The sequence below is a fragment of the Glandiceps talaboti genome, chromosome 11 (assembly GCF_964340395.1).
Source record: "Glandiceps talaboti chromosome 11, keGlaTala1.1, whole genome shotgun sequence".
NCBI lineage: Eukaryota > Metazoa > Hemichordata > Enteropneusta > Spengelidae > Glandiceps > Glandiceps talaboti.
Window position 1 is genome coordinate 2,561,522 of NC_135559.1, and position 12,182 is coordinate 2,573,703.

The 12,182-nt window shown below is 34.8% G+C and overlaps 1 protein-coding gene across 4 annotated transcripts in view; it reads left to right on the forward strand.

The window, feature by feature from the left end:
- The window catches only part of LOC144441917 (muscleblind-like protein 1), a 62,438-nt gene that overhangs the window by 12,670 nt on the left and 37,586 nt on the right, over window positions 1-12,182 (forward strand). Inside the window, exon 1 of one of the 4 annotated variants that reach the window (XM_078131179.1) lies at window positions 2,790-3,000. The exons of 1 other annotated variant lie outside the window; for it this stretch is intronic. The gene's annotated coding sequence lies outside the window, so the exon portion shown is untranslated. Of the gene's footprint in view, window positions 1-2,789; window positions 3,001-7,010; window positions 7,090-9,220; window positions 9,321-12,182 lie in introns of those variants that run through there. 2 more of the 4 variants (XM_078131181.1, XM_078131180.1) reach the window with 2 other exon arrangements.

The following is a 12,182-nucleotide window of genomic DNA, read 5'->3' on the forward strand; positions in this document are numbered from 1 at the left end:
CCCCTGGCTAGCGGACAGTGACATCTTTGATTCACTCTGTCAATTATAAAGAAAGAAGCAACTACTCACGTCAAAACATATCAGTTAAACAGAAGTCTACTGTGCGAAATAAACTTAAATCTTTCGGCTGATAAAATGTATTAAGAAATATGTGCATGTTGACAATGGAATCTTTGATAAATTTCATCTAGTCCTTTTTCAGAGTAATCAAATATCCATGCTGAAAAAATGACCACTTTGTTTGAAATCTACTATGGGAAGAAAACTCGTCTTTCTTTAGTCACATATTATAGTGTGTCAAATATTATAGTGTGTCCTAGACTGCAATACATCTTTTACTTAATGAGCTAAACACCTCTATTCAAAAAGACACAGTTTAGATCTGAAGTTTTTCCTGTGCTTTTTGGTTCATAATGAAGAATTCCTTACGTTAATATAATTAATGATACGTCCAATCATGACTAATAACCAGTGGATCTATAGAATTGTGTTTAAGGCAAACTAAATTAACAATTTGATGTGAGGTCTTGGTGTTTAGCTGCACCCAGAATTTGTCATTGGTCAAGATTGCAGATAAACTGCAGAACGCAACGCGTGAGATTATGGTGTCTTTTATACGCAAACCGATGGCACAATCCCAGGCTGTATGTTGAAGTTTTATGTAGTATTTATTTCAATCAAAAATGGTGTCTTAAACTGGATTGTAATTTTAAGTACTCTGTGGAGTCTCAGACAAACTATGCAACTTCTGAAATAACACACTGCTAGAGAAATGTACATGGCAACACCCTGCCAGTGAAATGTACATGACTATGGTTGATAAAGTGACTTAATTTGGCAAGTATCCAAGTGTCTGGAGTTGTCAGGTGTATACACAAAACGATTCGTGTCTAGTAATAATACTATGCTGTGTCTAGCTATCACGTTTTCTGTGCAGGTAAACTATAATGAAGGAATGACATGATGAATTCATGAGTAGGCTACTGAAAGTTGTCATCACCATGCCAACCATCAAACTCATCCCTCTGGTCTATCGTTTCCTTTTTATTCATATTAGCATAAAATAAAGAAACTGGAGCAACAAGGAAATGAACACGTGTCCAATAAATCAGGAATAAAATCCACCCATCCATCCATTATTTACTGAATCAGCTATAAGTTTCCATGGCGTCTTTATAACTAAATAAGAAACCAAATAACAGGCTTAGCAGCAAATAACCAAACAGATCAATCGATGACACCCCCTAGCAAGTCAACCAAAAAATAACCAAAGTAATAAAATATAATTACCTGACATATTAACTACACCGCAATAAAACAAATAACGAATTCACTCACTCCCCTATCTCTCTCTGCCCCTTCATAAATCGTAACACCCCCCCCCCAAAAAAAAAAACCCACAAAAAACCACCACCTAATAGTTTGCTAGCCTAGTAGGAATAAATGATAAAGTGTAAAAATATACTACCAGTAACGTTAACATTTGAGATCTATAAATCCATCAGTGCAACCTTCTCTGTACTGTAGTGCTGTAAAAATACTAAACAAGCCAAGGTGATATTTGACAACTGGTTTTCCCAATCTACAATAGAATTATAAATTATTTTAACTTTCGAATTTAAAAAAAAACCAAGAAATATACTATAGCTTGACATCTAAAAAAAAGCGTACCTTTATTTGCATAGATTTACATGACCACCTGGATTGAATTTTTGGCATAAATCTTGTAGCCACTGCACAAAAAAGTTGTCTTTTGTACTTATATTCTAAATGCCTCCAGTAGTTCGGTTAGTGACCTTCCACGGTACGCTCTATTATATTAAGACAGGGTCTGCAGGGTCGACAAAACATAGGTCGCTCTGTCAGGTAGAAATGGTAAGACAGGTCACGTGACCCATGTATGTATTTCTTTTCCCCCTCCAAAACACGAACACCTTGAAAACAACAACAACAACACAGACCACTTAATCAAATTTGCTGTATATGTATAGTTGGTGGATTGTTCGAGAACAAAAACCACGTTATTCTCAATTGGACACGGTCGTTATGATTGCCAAGGTTACGTGAACCGTATAGTTAATCTCAGATAAGTGACGTGCTTGATGGCATATTGCCAGGAAAACGTTATGAATAACTAGCAAACAAGGCCGACTGTCTGGCAGGGTTGTCAATTATTACGTTCTGTTGATTCGTAATGCTACTACCAACCACATAACAATAAACTGTCGAAAGGAAATTATAAGACAATATGAACTGGCATTTTGCCATCATATAAACGCAGCTACCCTGTCATTTGGTCTAAATCTTGATGTAACTGACACCTTAATAAACAGGTCAAAGGTCACATCAACTATCCAAGGTCACATGAGGTCACGCTTACAGTTTAGGGTGTGTAGAGATTTCTCTATGTGGCCATCTGTTTAAGAGATTACATAAGGGAAACGATTTTGTGTTGTTGTGCGCAAAGTATTTTATGGGATTGTTAAGAAGTTTTCGAATTTTAATGAATATAGTATGAAAGTGTCAGGTCAAGGTAAAGCAAAGTCAGACATGTTCTACATTCTCCTTTCAACCTTCATATAAAGGACGTATAGAAACTGTCCTGAAAAGTCCCCCGTGTGGTGACTTTTGAATTTGAAACTCTATAAAAACCTTTCGGGGATCGGTTTACAAGTCATTATACTGAAATGAAACAATCTGTTGCACTTGAAAACCAAAAAACACGGTACAAAAGCAGAGTTTCGGTGTCTGGCGTGGCTGATTACTACGCATGCGTTAGTTCATTACATTCCGGCGAGCCTATAGTGTGACAGTCGACGAACCACACTCACACATGTCGCTTCAAATAGGCGCTCAATAATTTCCCATTCCAAGGCGTTCACACGGCTTCAAATCCGCCCAGCCGTCTTATAGCTTTTGCTACATCTTCTCCATATCAGCAAAGCAAGGCTCCGCTGCAATCCGTGCAGGTTGAAGGCAGGTTTTCTCGCTCATCGGCAGGTAATTGTTGGCTTTCTACTCTTAAGTGTGATCACATATATATACAGTATACATATATATATATGCTTCGCACAAGGCTTACAGCTTGGTGGGGTTGACCTGGTATGTTTGGGCCGTGAGGACATCTGTCAACAACAAGTTAGCACCTTTTAATCACGACCTATTCTCCAGAGTTACAGTTAAGACGTATGAAATGTTTATATGTACTAACACGGCACTGATTTTGGCGACAATCAGTTTTAAGTTTTTGACGATGACGCGTGGCGGGTTTCAGGTTGACTGTAAAGCAAGTGGCAATGTTCGAAACCGACAGACGCTCATTTGCATACAGACATGAAACCATGACCGCATATAGCTATAGCCAGACAGATATTTGTTCCACTTCCCAACCCAGCACATAATGCCGCATTACAAAAAAACCCAGAAGAATTCTTAATCTGGACATTTCTACCTTGGATTCTTAAGGTTAATAATTTGGGCGGGAATGGTTTGGGTGAAAAAAGAACGAAAATCTCACTGTTAGCCACGATGCCGCGCCGGTACGGTATGCGTGGGTGAGGCATGGCTTATATTTTGCAAAAGTGTTTCTCCTTATTCTAGTTCAGGGATTTGCAAGTCGAGCTTGAAATGGTCGTATATTAAAAAAGAAACCGGGAAAAAGAATGAGCGGTGTGGTTTGCGGGAGAAAGTCAGCCAGCGGAAGAAGTAGCACGTTCTTGAAGACATAGTGTGTCTAACTGTAACAATATTTGCATAAGTGATTAGTTTATTTGGTGTAATTAGCAACCCTTGCTTTTAATCGGATAGCATCAATTAGTTGTCACACAAGTATATTATGTAACGGCAAAGCTTTATGTAACCGCCAGACAAAGCCGCTAAATGTGTGGGCTGGTCGCTATTTAACATTACGTCATCGGCAGTGGACTGAGATGACCTCTAATGCGATGTACTCCAGCGTCAACAGCCCATCTCACAGCGTTCAGTGGCATATTAGCTACACTGTAGCATTTGAACACGTTGTAGCCAAGTCTGGCAAACGTGTACAACTAACAACGTATTTAATACCTCCGTTAATCTAACTAACTATATTTAATCGTTCTATTAAGTCAGACTGGATAGATTATTATGTTTTTAACTCAATTAGAAGTCAAAATTACAGAATATATTCACAGGGTAGAACCCAGACAGTTGTTATGGTTGTATTATGAATATTTTTATCCGATTTGAGTTGTTCTGGACACCCATTTGGCAGAGATTAATGTGTTTAGTATAGCCAGGAGGGGATGAAAAAAGAATGCATTGTACAATACTTAGAGAATTTTAATGTTAAAAGGATCTTTTCGGTTCACATATTTGAGACAAGTGTTGGTAGATAGAAGCATTGTAGTGTACCACACCCACTTCAATTGTTGGTATTTGTATGCACAATAGTTCTCCTTGTTGTTCATATTGATTACTATTAAATAACACTGCAATTCAGTTTTGAAGAAACTGACTGGCCATATAACGTGTTCAAACTTACCTGTGTGTGTGTGTGTGTGTGTGTGTCTCTGTGTGTGTATGTGTGTCTGTATGTATGTATGTATGTATGTATGTATGTATGTATGTATGTATGTATGTATGTATGTATATATATATGTGTGTATGTATGTATGTATGTATGTATGTATGTATGTATGTATGTATGTATGTATGTATGTATGTATGTATGTATGTATGTATGTATGTATATATATATGTGTGTGTATGTGTGTGTCTGTGTCTGTCTGTCTGTGTGTATGGAAATAATCCCCAGACATAATGCCATGTTCTGTAACTGAGCTGTCTGTCTGTCTATGATACATGTAAAAAAGAAGACTCGCCATCATATTAAAACCCATGTATTTATATACAAGATTGAATTTCACCATAAAATTTTAGTGATTGTTTTTAATTGTGTATTTTATGTATTATTGCTTAGTGACGGAGTAACAATGTATTGATGATAAAATTGATGTGAAAATGTACAAGAGACATTGATTTATATGATATCTTACCAACAATGTATTCTCCAACAAGGTGTATAAAGTAGTAAGATTGTTAGTGATAGCTGGTATCCAGATCGTCATAGATACCAGTATATCACTAGCAGCTCAATTATTTAAATAGATCAGGACCAAATGAATATTTTTGACCCATTCTCTGTATTATGTAAAATCAGTATTGGATGTTTGAAAGTTTTAGCTTTCAGATGTATTTACTTAATTTATTCATGTTTTTTTTAAATATTTTTATATATGTTTCTCCTTTGGAGAGGTTTTAGTTTTTAAAATTATAAAATCCAAAAATTTAAAAGAACAACTTTGTTTATTCTTGTCAGTAATGTTCTCTTTGAGTTTGTTGATAGAAACAGTATTCATGTCTCAATATTAGAAAGAAGTTGTAGCAGGATTTTTATGTCATGTTATCTGCCAAAGTACATGATACAAAAGTGCTTGTATTTCTTCAGAATATCTTGAAAACATTTCACTAGAATTTGAAAACATTAATTGATGCAAATAAATTATGAAAACATTCACATTCATTTTGATGTAAAGAGTTAAAATGTGGACAGTAAAACACAAACAGCTTAATTATAAATTTAGAATTTTGATAGCTCTGAAACAGAAAGTAAAACAAAGACTAATGATCATGACAAAGTGACAATTGTGTAGATTATTTGAAGACTGACAACCTACAAAGCTATAAAGAGTAAAGAGATTATAATCAAATAACATTTGTCAACACTTGTTTAACCTTGTCGGCATCAAGCACTTTCTGTCAAAATGATGTCAGCAATGTTCATCTTTCTGGGACATGCAATCGAACAGGAGTTTTGACCGAGATAAATGAACACATCCCATAATAGTAAATTTATGACAACATTGTTCATCAAGGTCTGTCTATTTACAAAAAAGTGACAAAAAACGAGTCGCAGTATATTTTCACATTTCTGCCAATGAAGGAAATTATTTTAGATGGTTTTAGCAGACTCACATCTGCAATCAGAGAATAGTTTTCATGAAGCAAGGAAAACTCCTTCCAAAAATTGTCAGAATGTCTCCAAATTTTTACGGTGAGTAGTTCATGTGGCGTTCTGAGCACAGAATTTAAAAAAATCAAGTTTTATAGATGGATTTAAATTTGAGTTGATAAATTTACTTCTAAAAATGACAACAAAGGTTAGAAGTCAATGTTTGATGGCAAATTTATATTAATATACTTCTTATGCAAAATAGATGGTCTTCTATGAATTAGTCAGATTTGGCCATTAGTGTAAAGCAGCTTAGTGCATGCAAAATTAGCTTGTCCCCATCATCTATCACGTACAGTGACATCTGGCTTTAATTTTGACTGCATCAATGAAGCCTGACTACATGACTGCTCTATAATCTGTCATTACATGTTGAAGTTTCTTCCTCCGTGGAGTTTTTGAAGCAGAAGTAATGTAATAAAATTGATAACATCTTTGAATGAGAAACTGAGCATGTTTAACGTTCACTTTTTCTGTTAAAAGACTTTTTGTGTTTAGCATATGATGTGTCATCTTTATAAAATCGATGAACGAGACTGGATCATATTTGTTGACCTTAATAACAGGATACGTTGAAATCTGATTTGTAAGTTGAAATCTGATTCGTACATACTATACTAAATCTGGGTATTTTTTCATGAAAGCATATATGTCTTTCCCGTTTGGACCCCTCATGTTAGTGTTAATGTGCTGCATGCACTTTTGAGAAGACTTTTTTCCTTCAGGGGTGTTTATATATTTGGGCAGCACAAAGACCGCTCCTTAGACTCCGACCTTTTGAAGTAGCCTTTTATTCTATATGTATGCACTAAGTAAAAGACATTAAACAGTTGAAACTAATTATGTATGCAGGTCATGTGCTATGACGTAATGTATCTACATATCCGTAGTAACAACGCCTCATTCTGACAGAAATGTGGACAGCTATTCAATGCAAAGATTTGACCTTTGTGACCTTTACGAGAGCTCACCAACAAACAAGTATTAGGTGAGAGATACCAGTCACAGACAAGTTTTTGTGTAAACCTAAAGGCAAGGCAAGTAAGCGTTTCTTTCTCTGTTGACGTTTTAATTTTCGGCTCCTATCAAGATTTCAATGTGTGTATCTTAATGCTATACATGAATATATGAAAGATGAATGTCTTAAATATTATAACAACAGGTGTTCATTTTGTTCACTAACAAATATTCAAGGTTGAGGTAATTTGTTAGAGAGAGAGGGAAAAGCTTTTAAAAGAAAAAAAATGCCTTGTAAGAGGTTGAACAACCAGGTTAATTAATTGCTTGGCTAAAATTTGGATTAACTTTTTGTGTTATCAGGTGAATATTATGGAAATAGTTAAAGCATTGTAAAATATAGCTACTGTTGCCAGATGTTACAGTCTCAAAGGGATTTTCTTGTTCTGTGTGAAAATAAACCCTCGCACACTATCTTTATGGCGCCAGAATCACTTTGCCATTCACTGTTCCACAAAAGGGAAGTCAGAGGCTACAAAAATTGTCTGATTACAAAGTCATTGATGGTCAGGAAAAAAATTGAATTTGCAAAGATTCACTACTCATTTGAAAATTGGAGACCAATTTACGGATCTTCGATTAAATTATTGAGATTTGAAAAAAGGGAACAAAATAATGAATTTCAATTGTTGCAATCAGACAGGAATGAAAAATTGCTTTTTGTGATGTATGGGTGTTTGTATGACATTACAAGGATATGAAACTGTGTGTGAAACTAAGGTGAAAGAGACAGGAAGAAACAAGTCATTTTGATTTACATGGAATTCATTTGATAGGGAAGTTCTATTCTGAAACAAGAACTAAGTCATCAAATTCTTACGAGGCATGAACAATTGAAAAACAATGATGGCAAAGAAACTAAAAGGGAAAAAAATTACAAAAAAACAAGTACTTGTATTTCCATTTTCAAATCAACAATCTCAGGTTGTCTAGAATAGTTGGCAAAAACCCAGAATAGTAGTACTTCTGACTAAAGTCAGCTTTCTTGAAGAATCAGAATTTAAATAAGCCGAGGGGATTTAAGATATGTTTGATGATAAAAGTTGTTGAGTGGATTGTAAAATTCATGAGTTTGTAAAAGATCGACGGGTTTGGTACGAATCACCGTATCTAACATAGAAGCCATTTGTACTTGCTACGCAACCAAGTATTGAGTGGAATTACTAAGTAATAAGCGTCTAGACAATGAATCTACAGATAGACAAGTCTCCTGATGTTTCCCAATTAGTATGGTCTCCACGTACAGAAAAAAAGGGATATTTTCCCCCAAATTGCAGTTTTTTGGTGTGTGTTCTAGAATAGAAACCCTTTCCATAATTGTAGTAAGAATGAAACATCAAACCTGCATTTGAGTGATTCAGTCTTGATTACGTTTGACAGGATACACAAGATAAATAAGTATAAAATATGTCTATACCTCCCTATCGTTAGATAATTTTGAAATTCAACATAAGGTGAATTACACAAAAAATATCTGCAAATCTGGTCACAATTATTGACTGATTTTGAAATCAATCAATAATTTGGTCTGATTTATCAGTTTTCTGACCAAAAAAGATCACATTTTTGACAAAAATACTAATTTTTGGTAAAAATCGTTTTTTTACTGAAATATGTGAAGATTTGGTAAAATTTATTCATGTTGAATGTAAGGATGGTTTGTCATAATTCTGACCAAAATAAAAATGAGATTTGACCAAAAGTTGCACATGTATCAGATTTAAAGAAAAGGAATTTTGATGTGAAATAGTGTAAGGGTTAAGAACCTGAATGTATGTGTTGTTGAGTCTTATTCAGATTCCATTGTTGTTGAAGTGTTGGTCTAGGTTCTATGACCAATTCATGTCCCTACCTGTCCTCTTGGACTAATTCACACTGTGTTTCATTATTCACCGCCATTCTGACTCATTTATTTCAATCATTCATTCATGAGTTCACAGAAATCGACATTTTGTCTGGCTCAAGGCATTATGAAAGATTGCAATGTTGAGTTCATGTTATTCACCATAGTGTAGGCAGCTTAACATGGCTTAAAAAGATGGCCATGTGCGATTCATTTAGTGAAAATGTCACGTTTTTTCATGTGATATGATGACCTCATCTTAGCCAATAGAAATTCATCTTACAAAAGAGGAGCTGAGTGGCACACCTTATTGAGGTCACCTCAGGTCGCGCTGTCTGAGATGCTCATTGTTGGTAAAACAGCTCAGCTCAGCTCAGCTCGCTGCAAGCAATGGAAGGCTTCACATAGGTAAGACATAAGATATGTCAACTGATAATGTGTTCTACCTTGTCAACTATTTCACCAATGCATTTACTATTTTTAGTCTGACAAACTAGCCAAACTGTGTCGCAGTTAGAAAAACCATTAACCATATTTAGTGGACTGGCATGTGAAGGCTGTCTGGAGCATAACATTATGTGGTTAAAAATAGTAAGCCGCAAAAAAACATCGTGTACTACGTTGATAAAACGGGGACATGTCACGATGTAGCCAAAGAGTCAAAAGGTGAATATTATGATATTACATATTACAAATTTAGTAAAAGAATTACGTGAAATACTTCCCCAGACTACTGATATTATCGATAAAACAGTGTCGTAACCCCAGCGCATAAACCATATGGGTACCGGTAATGACAATTTTAAACGGAGAGGTGGAAAAACGGTGTCACATTCTGTCTACGACAAGACGTGTGTCGTATAATGGCTGCGAGGTTGATATCATCCATCAAACAATGTTGTTGTGAATATAACACAGCTTCCACATTCTTCACAGTCCAAATCAGTGTAACCATGGCAATAGAAAATAAAGAAGGTATTTCTCAAATTAGATTCAGATATTAAATGTTAATAAGTTGTAATTTTAGAAGCATAACTTGATAACAGAATTATCACCAGATTTCTACATTAAGAACATCTCTGTTTTGATATCATACACTAAGAAGATAACAACTTATGAATAGCAGTGTTTACAAGAATTTGATTTGTCTGGGCTATATATGTCCGCCATTTAATCGGACCAGATTTCTAGCTGATGTATAATACTGTCACTCCTATACATGAATATTGAATGATAGTGTGTCTTAATGGGTAATGCATACCTACTGTACAGTTAGCTGACTGTAACAGATGCAATGTGCCTATCACACACTAACATCGCTATTTATTATACCAACATCTTGATTTCCTTTCTGAGGTTCCAATGAGGTATAGGAGTATTTGCCTTGTACTGATATCCGGAAACCGATATCTTGATAACCCTGGTCACAAGTAATTATTAGCAGTAAATTGGCCGGCAGATTTTGTCATGTCTGAAGGGAATAAGTTGTTGTATTCAGATTAGAGATCTTAGAAGCGTGGGCTGGAACCAAATTTTGCAGCTATATTTAAATTTTCAAAAACCTGATTTAGGATCTATATGAGAAATGAGAGAAAATGGTATCATTTATATAGAATGGTAATTTTGGTACTTACAGTAATTCTGGCACTTTTAACCTAGCTGATAAAACTAACGAATACACCCGTAAAACATATGAAGTAGTGATTTTCATAGTTTATGAACAGTATGTGAAACAAAATGTTCTAAAACAGATTATTTACTCATAATTTTGACGGAAAAAATATTCAAAAAACATATCAAGAGATGCACATGTGTTACTTTCATAAAGAAAACCTACAATCAAACTTTTGCTTATTTAGCCATATAATTTCAATAATTAAAGAAAATATGAAATTTTAATCATTACTACCTGTTTTTTAATGTTAATAATATCAGTATCCTGGATATTGATATCTTGAGCATAATCAAATATTCCATCCTACATCTGTCATAGAGATTACCATCTAGCAGCTGTTTAAATGAATGTTATGTTTTTACAATATGTTTAGGTTTGTCATGATACTTCAAGGGTGCTGCTATATTTGTGAATGGTGCACTTTTATGGCGTGAGAGAGAGCGAGATAGAGAGAGAGAGAGAGAGAGAGAGAGAGAGAGAGAGAGAGAGAGAGAGAGAAAAAAAATCTGGTCAAGGTTCAGCTGCTTACAATTGTATATTGTAATTTCATATAACATGGGGGTGGGGGTGGGCCCGGGGTGGGGGTGGAATAAAGCCTTAAACTCATTAATAGTAACAAAGCACTCCCCATAAGTAGTTCAAGGCATACACTAATAGCCATATAATGGATGCAATTAAAACAACTTTTTATGTTGGGATATTATGCCACTATAAAATACATACAAGATTACAATGGAAATTGTACATTTTAACCTATAATATTTCATTCTCTTCTCGTATCAGAATTCAGAAAAAAAATGTCATTATACCATGTAATTTTTGCCAAAATTTAGTCACTCTTCAGTAATACTTTCATACACAAAATAACAATCATAAATGTATTATGACAATGAGATTGAAATCAGAATATTGACTATATTATGTAATATAGTTTTTTCTCTCAATAATTTGGAAAAAGGATAGTAGTGCTACATTTAAATGTGCAGTATGGTTTAAATTTTTTTGTCCTCCAAGAAACGAACACATAAAGCGTATTTTCCAAATCAAAATTTACAATTTCATAAAATCCTTAGTAGTAAATGTAACTTTTTGAGGTATTTTCAAGTAGGGATAAATGTCCAAAGGTAGACAGCAATACGATTTAGATATTAATATGAAGAACACGGACACAGCTGAAGAAACATTCCTGAATTGAAATCAATACCCACAAAATATACTTCACCAATGCTAACTTTGATTAAAGTCCAACATTTCAAGGATCGAATACTACCACACAGTGGGATGTTTGTCTGTAAATGTCTGCATTGTTTCATTGTTTTCAGTTTCCTTAGCTATAATAATGATTTCATTTTACGTGCAAGAATGTAAAGGCTTTGTGAACTCTGTAAACTGCTTTAAGAAGTAGACTAAACATTAGTTTTAACAGCCAAGGTGTGTTTAGTATAGTTTTACCATTGCTTCCCTGCTTACACCTTGTGCAAATTTTTAGGGATCGAAAACATGTAGTGAATTCAAGTGCCTTTACGGGTTCAGGAAAAGTACAGCATATCTTGGTTAAAAGTTGACATGGTGTGATTGGCAGGCATGATTGAGTA